Here is an 8086-nt window from a genome sequence, read left to right on the forward strand (position 1 = left end):
TCCAGGCTCTACTTTACTCTTATGTGTCGTACTTACTTTGCTCCGCATTGGGTGTGCCTCGGGATTCTTTGAGTGCCCCCGTTTATGTTTTCTACTCCTGTGGGAGAGTTCTCTGTTGTGGACCACATTTATCGGTCATGTTTGGTTACTATTCGTGGTTTTGAGACCAGAGCAGATTTATTGTTACTCGGTATGGTGGATTTTGACATTATTCTGGGCATGGACTGGTTGTCGCCCCACTTTGCTATTCTTGATTGTCACGCCAAGACCGTGACGCTGGCTATGCCAGGTGTTCCGCGTATTGAGTGGAGTGGTACTTTAGATCACACTCCCAGTAGAGTTATCTCTTTTCTTAAAGCTCAGCGCATGGTTGAGAAGGGGTGTGCCGCGTATTTGGCTTATGTGAGAGATGTTAGTGTTGATGCCCCTTCTGGTGATTCTGTTCCAGTGGTACGAGATTATCCCGATGTATTTCCAGCTGATCTTCCAGGCATGCCGCCTGATAGGGACATTGATTTTGGCATTGATCTGTTGCCGGGCACTCAGCCCATTTCCATTCCTCCGTATCGTATGGCCCCTCCTGAGTTGAAGGAGTTGAAGGATCAGTTGCAGGAATTGCTTGGTAAGGGTTTTATTCGACCCAGTGTGTCACCGTGGGGTGCTCCTGTCTTGTTTGTGAAGAAAAAGGATGGTTCTATGCGGATGTGTATTGACTACCGCCAGTTGAACAAGGCTACAGTGAAGAACCGTTATCCTTTGCCTCGTATAGATAATCTGTTTGACCAGCTTCAGGGCGCATAGGTGTTTTCTAAGATTGACTTGCGCTCAGGGTACCATCAGTTGAAGATTCGGGAGCCTGATATCCCGAAGACTGCCTTCAGGACTCGATACGGCCATTACGAGTTCCTTGTTATGTCATTTGGGCTGACCAATGCCCCTGCAGCTTTCATGCACTTGATGCACAGTGTGTTCAGGCCATATCTTGACTCGTTCGTGATTGTTTTTATTGATGATATTCTGGTGTATTCCCGGAGTCGGGAAGATCATGAGCAGCATCTGAGGACCGTGCTTCAAACCTTGAGGGAGAAGAAGTTATATGCAAAGTTCTCAAAATATGAGTTTTGGCTGAGTTCTGTGGCATTCCTAGGCCATGTAATTTCTAGCGAGGGTATCCGGGTGGATCCGAGGAAGGTAGAGGCCGTGCAGAGTTGGCACAGGCCGCCTCAGCTATAGAGATTCGTAGTTTCCTTGGCCTGGCGGGTTACTACCGTCGTTTTGTGGAGGGATTTTCATCGATTGCTGCCCCTATGACTAGATTACCCAGAAGGGTGCCCCATTACAGTGGACAGAGGAGTGTGAGGCGAGCTTTCAGAAGCTCAAGACAGCTTTGACTACAGCCCCTATCTTGATGTTGCCTACCGGTTCGGGGTCTTATACTGTCTATTGTGACGCCTCGAGAGTTGGCCTTGGAGCAGTGTTGATGCAGGACGGTAGGGTGATTGCCTACGCGTCCAGACAGTTGAAGGTACATGAAAAGAATTACCCTATCCACGACCTTGAGTTAGCTGCCATTGTTCATGCCTTGAAGATCTGGCGTCATTATTTATATGGAGTGCCTTGCGAGATCTATACTGATCATCGGAGTTTGCAGCACTTGCTCAAGCAAAAGGATCTCAATATGCGTCAGAGGAGGTGGTTAGAGCTGCTGAAGGATTATGACATCACTATCCTATATCACCCGGGCAAGGCCAATGTGGTGGCGGATGCCTTGAGTCGCCGGCGGAGAGTTTGGGGAGTTTGGCATATTTACCAGCTTCAGAGAGGCCTATGGCGATGGATGTTCAGGCCTTAGCCAGCCAATTCGTGAGATTGGACCTTTCAGAGCCCAGTCGGGTTCTAGCTTGTGTGGTTTCACGGTCTTCATTATTTGATCGCATCAGGGAGCAGCAGTATGAGGACCCTCATTTACTTGTCCTTAAGGACAAGGTTCAGCGCGGTGATGCCAGGGATGTGACCATTGGAGATGATGGAGCATTGAGGATGCAGGGCCGGATTTGTGTGCCCAATGTTGATGGTCTTCGAGAGATGATTCTAGCAGAGGCTCATAGTTCATTTCTGCTATTTTGGTATGCCAGGACGTTCGGTGTTAGGATTCGGAGTGTTTTGGGACACTTAGTCCCTAAATGAGAGCTTAAGTGTTGAAAAATGGTCCGTAATCGGAATAGTGTGAAGGCGACCTCGGAATGGAAATCTGATGGTTCCGTTAGTTCCGTTAGGTGATTTCGGGGTTGGGAGCGTGTACGGAATGTATTTTGGAAGTCCGTAGCTCATTTAGGCTTGAAATGCCGAAGTTTGAATTTTTGAAGTTTCCAGTTTGATAGTGAGTTTTTGGTCCGAGGGTTGGATTGGAATTCCGGAAGTTACAGTAGTTCCGTCATGTCATTTGGGATGTGTGTGCAAAATTTTAGGTCATTTGGACGAGGTTTGGTTAGGTTTTTGATCGAAAGCGTGTTCGGTTGGAATTTGAGGTTCTTAGACTTGAATCTTTGATTAATTCGGGTTTCCGGTGTTGTTTTAGGTGTTTTAAGGATTGGTACAAGTTTGAATAAGGTATTAGGTGGTATTGGTGCTTTTAGTTGAGGTCCCGGGGGCCTCAGGATGAATTCGGGTGGTTGATGGAAGATTTTGGAGTTGAATGAATAGCTGAAGGATTCTGTCATCTGGTATTTCCGCTTCTGCGGCTTGGGAACCGCAGAAGCGGAGCCGCAGAAGCAGATAGACCGCCGCAGGAGCGGAATTCGAGTGTCCCTTTCAGTTTCCGCAGGTGCGGAAGTTTAACCGGAGAAGCGGTTACGCACCTGCGAGATAGTAGTCGCAGGTGCGGTCCTTGGAATTTTGTTTGAAACCGCAGAAGCGGCAACCGCAGGTGTGGTGAAGGGCCGCAGAAGCGGAAATCTTGACTTTAACGAAGAATCGCAGAAGCGGCTCATGGTCCGCAGAAGCGGGACCGCAGAAGCGCTCCCTTGTCCGCATAAGCGGAAACCCCCGGACAGAAATAGAAATGTCGAGGGTTTGAGTTCATAAGTTGCAAAATCAATTGAGAGCTCGGTTTAAGGCTATTTTGAGTGGGATTTGAAGTGAAGATCACTGGGTAACGTTTCTTTGGTCCCTTCTTGTTATATTTCATCAGTACATAGTTAAATACATCATTGGAATTCGAATTTAGGATCAAAAGTTGGTTAATTTGGGGTAAAACTTCATACACCAAACTATTGGGTTTTGAGGGGGCATTTGACCTCCGATTTGGGAGATTTTTATATGGTTAGACTCGTGAGAGTACGAGGGTTCTGAAAATGTGAAAATTATTCGATTCTGAGACGTTGGCTGGAGGGGCATTTTGGTCATTTTACCTATTTTTGCGCCCTAGTTGTAAATTTATTAGCGGAATCAGTTGTTTGCAATATTATTTACGATATGTAATTGAATTGAATAGATTTGGGCCATTTGGAGTCGGAAACTTTCCGCAAATGTTAGGCTTACCTGGTCATGGGGACCAGGTGCCGTCATGACATGTTCACGGTTGGTGAACTAGGGTCGTGACAGAATCATGAGGTCTCGGGTTCAAATCCTAGCGGAGGTTAAAAAATACTAGGTAATTTTTTCTCATCTATTCATAAAGTGTAGCAGGTATTACGTAGAATTAGTCGAAGTACGTGCAAGCTAGCCCGGACATCACGATTATAAAATAAAATAAAATAAAAAATAAAAACAGGATATGTTGTTACATAATTTGAAACTATGAGAGTATTATTTTTTGCTTATAGTTTATTATTATAGATGAGAGTGATTTTTTCATTAAATTATTGCTTTTATTATTATATACTATTTTTTTAATTAAAAATAAGTGCGAACCTTATTATTTTTTTTGTTTCATCGATATATAGAAGAAGTGTAATTTTTCTGTATAATCCATCAAAAAACTATTAAATCTAACTAAATTAACCCAAATTGATCGGAATCGAAGTGAATGTGTCACTGGCCCGCTGCATAGAGTGATTTTTTTCAATCTCCGAGTTCGAAGGATAGAACAAAGGAAAGTCAAGGCTTTCCTCACATTACTTCTTTCAGAAAAGATCGTCAGAGAAGAGACAACTCGCTTGAAAGACCTCAATTTTTCGACAAAGACAATCAAAGATAGCCAATCGGGGCGCGACATGTGCACTTCTATTAGACTTATGGCTAGTGTAACATGCACATGAGACACCAGCAGCATTCAATTTTTGGGCTCCCTTCTGTTGAGAACTACTAACAACTAGAAAGATGTAACAACCCGACCGGTCGTTTTGAGCCCTAGCGCGTCGTTCAGCAGTCTGAGGCCATGAGCAGCTTCATTTCAGGTATTGTGACTTGTTAGCATGGTCAGAATTTAAATTCAGGAAGATCAGAGTTAAATTTAAATGAAAATTCTCATTTGAGAAGCTTAAAGTTGAAAGAATGAACTAGGATTGGAATTTTGAGTAAACGACCTCGGAATCAGGATCTGAAGGTTCTAGTAGGTTCGTATGATGATATCGGACTTGGGCGTATGCCCAGTTCGGGTTTTGGATAACCCGGGAGCGTTTTGGCGCCTATTGTGGAAGTTAGCATTTTAGAAGAAATTTCATAAGTTTAGCTTGAAGAGCATTTCGATGTTATCGATGTCCGTTTGGGATTCCGAGACTGTGAATAGCTCCGTATGGTGATTCTGGATTTGGGGGCGCGATCAAAAGTGAATTCGGAGGTCCGTAGGTCATTTTGGAGCCATTTGGCTAAAGATAGAAATTTGAAGGTTTTTGAGAAGTTTGATCGGAGGTTGACTTTTTGGTATCGGGGTCGGAATCCAATTCCGGAAGTTGGAGTAGGTCCGTAATGTCAAATATGACTTGTGTGCAAAATTTGAGGTTAATCGGACATGATTTGATAGGTTTAAACATCGGAAGTAGAGTTGAAAAGTTCAAAGTTCATAAAGCTTGAATTGGCGTGTAATTCATGATTTTTGCGGTTGTTTGATACGACTTGAAGCCTCGAGCAAGTCCGTAATGTGTTTTAGGATTGGTTGGTAGGTTTGGTTGAGGTCCTGGGGGCCTCGGGTGGATTTCGGGTGGTTAACGGATCGAAATTGGAATTTGGAAGAGAGCTGAAGGCATCTGGTTGCTGGTATTTTCGCTTCTACGGTTGGTTGACCGCAGAAGCGAACGGGGAGCCGCAGATGCGGTTTTTGGTCCAAAGCTTGAGGACCGCAGATGCGGTCTAAATTCCGCAGAAGCGGAACCGCATCAGCGGAAGGGGCATCGCAGAAGCGGAAGAGAGGGCCTTGGGGAAGGACCGCAGATGCGGTCAAGGCTCCGCAAAAGCGGAACCGCATCTGCGGTGGTATGGTCGCAGAAGCGAAAAGGGGGCTAAGCCAGGGAAGCCGCAGAAGCGGCCTACTGTCCGCAAAAGCGGAGCCGCATAAGCGGCTATAATTCCGCAAAAGCGGAAATGTCTGGAGGCAGAAGCTTGTTTTAAATCGCGATTGGGAGTTCATTTCTCTCATTTTTCATGGCTTGGGGCGATTGTTGGGGAGCTTCAAAGAGGGATTTTCGTCAACAATGTTAAGGTAAGTTATTTCTACCTATTATGAGTTAAATGCGTTAATTATGTATGGATTTTAGTATGAAAATGGGCAGAAATTTGAGGGTTAGAGGAAGACCTAGAAATATTGTGTTCTTGGAATTTAGCCACGATTTTTGGGTATGGAATTAAGAGAAAATTATATATTTGAGTTCCTAAGGTCATGGGTAAACCTTATCTTCGAAAAATTTTGGATTCCGGGCACGTGGGCCCGAGGGCGTTTTGGTCAACTTTTTGATCGGTGTTAGGAATTGTTATAAATTGGATTGTAATGAGTACCTTAGCATATATTAATGGATTTGTATCGCCATTGGCTAGTTTTGAAGCTTTGGGCGTCGGTTCGAGCCTTCGGAAGAATGTAGAATGCCGGTTTTGAGTTTTCGGAGCGAGGTGAGTCTCTTTTCTAATCTTGTGAGGGGGAATTTACCCCATAGGTGAAGTAATTGATTATGTGCTCCTATTTGTGGGGGCTACGTACGTACGAGGTGACGAGAGTCCGTGCGTAGCTACTATTATACTATTGTTCGGGTAGTTAGGGCCCAAAAGCATGTTGTACGTGGATTAATTGTGAATCCCATGGATAGCCTGAATTGTTTAAAAATCACATTGAATTAGTAAGTAGATTTCTAAAAGGATTAAACTTCATTTCTTAAATTGTTAAAGGGGAATTGGTTTTATTTGAATAAATATTCCCCGATAAGTTCTTATTTCATTGAATTAGCATGTATTTTATGTGTGCCTGCATCGCATGGATGATTCGCGAGCAGGATATGTGTTTATTTATGGAACGGGCCGAACGCCTCGGTGAGAATAGATGCATCTATGGTTCGTGCCGCTCGACCCTCGGCAGTGCACAAATTTATATTCCTGTTGGAGCGGGCCGTCGACCTCGGCATGATTTGCGCATGTCTATCTGTTACTTGAAAAATTTTAAATGTGGAATCGGCCCTACGTGGCTTGATATAAACTAATAAGACAATAAAGAACAGACTTTAGAAGCCCTTGATTTATTGTTGAAGGTGTTTACCTGTTTTTCTGGCTTCACAATAAGAACTTTTATATAAATCCATGATTATTCTCGCACTTATAGAATATTGCTAATTGACCTCTAGTGAGTGTCGGAGTTGGCCATCTCGTCTCTACCCCTTCGGGATTAGGCGGGATACTCACTTAGTACACGTTGATTACGTACTCATACAACACTTCTGTGCATTTTTGTTGCACAGGTATACACACTTCTAGTAGCCTGCTGAGCGTAGCAGCATGGATAACTCTGGGACTAGGTGAGCTGCATTGTTCGGGACGACCCGCAGCCAGTGTAGTTCCTTTCAGCATTTTATTATTTATTCCCTGTCCACTGTATTTCGGACAGATGTTGTATTTTACTTTCCTTATCGGTAGTTGCTCATGTACTTGTGACACCGGGTTTCTGGGATGGGTTTCAATGGATTTGTACTAATTGTTACTATTTAAATTTGAATTCAAGTAGTGAACTTTTATTTATGAAAATGGAAGGAAAAACCTTAGATTTTCAAAGGTATTAAAAGAGGAATTAATTGATAATCTAGTTGGCTGGCCTGACAGAGGTGTCCGGCGCCACCACGACCCTTAGTGGATTTTGGGTCGTGACAAAAGAAACCAATTTCAATTCTTCTACAAATTGGCCATATATAACCTTTTTTACACCTAATTTTTTATCACACACCCTGCAATTGACACTATTATTATTGGAACTATTATTAGTTTCAGATATTCCTAACTAGAAGAATTATGGTTAGAGTATCTATTTTACAAATCACAGTTAGAAATAACCCATTATTTAGTTTTCAGAATTCTTGTGCATTGGGTTAAGGAAAATTGAGTGACTAAAATTTCAGGTCAAGAGTGAATCAATTTATCTATCTATAATATTAAGTCAAGTGACAAGTTAAAATGAAGTCACTTGGCAATTTTAAGACAACATAAAGAATTTGAATTATTTTTAAAACTAGATTTTGTTTGCATGCTATTTCTACTCTCCACATTGCGAACACGTGTTTGCATTTGTAGTGAGTGCTTATTTAGTCTTTATTCTTTTTATTATCTTTATTTATAATTTATAATAAAGTAAAAGAATAATAATAAATATATTGACCTGACTTTTTAAAAAAGATTTGACAAAGAAGAAAAGAAATAGCATTAATAAATGAACCAAAGGAAAAAGGAATACACTTAAAGTTGCTGGAGAGTAATGCTTCAAAAGTATCATCCGCGCATCGCGCGGGTTTTAATACTAGTTATGATTAATAGCAATAATTATGTAAGGATGATATTTTGTCGCACTTCGCTGGCTTAAATACGTGGGTATAATATGATTATATGAAGTGCCAAAACTTTAATACTAATGTACGACATAGTATAATTAACACAGACTCTGTTTTTTTTTTTTTTTTTT

The sequence above is a fragment of the Nicotiana attenuata genome, chromosome 7 (genome assembly GCF_001879085.1).
Source record: "Nicotiana attenuata strain UT chromosome 7, NIATTr2, whole genome shotgun sequence".
NCBI lineage: Eukaryota > Viridiplantae > Streptophyta > Magnoliopsida > Solanales > Solanaceae > Nicotiana > Nicotiana attenuata.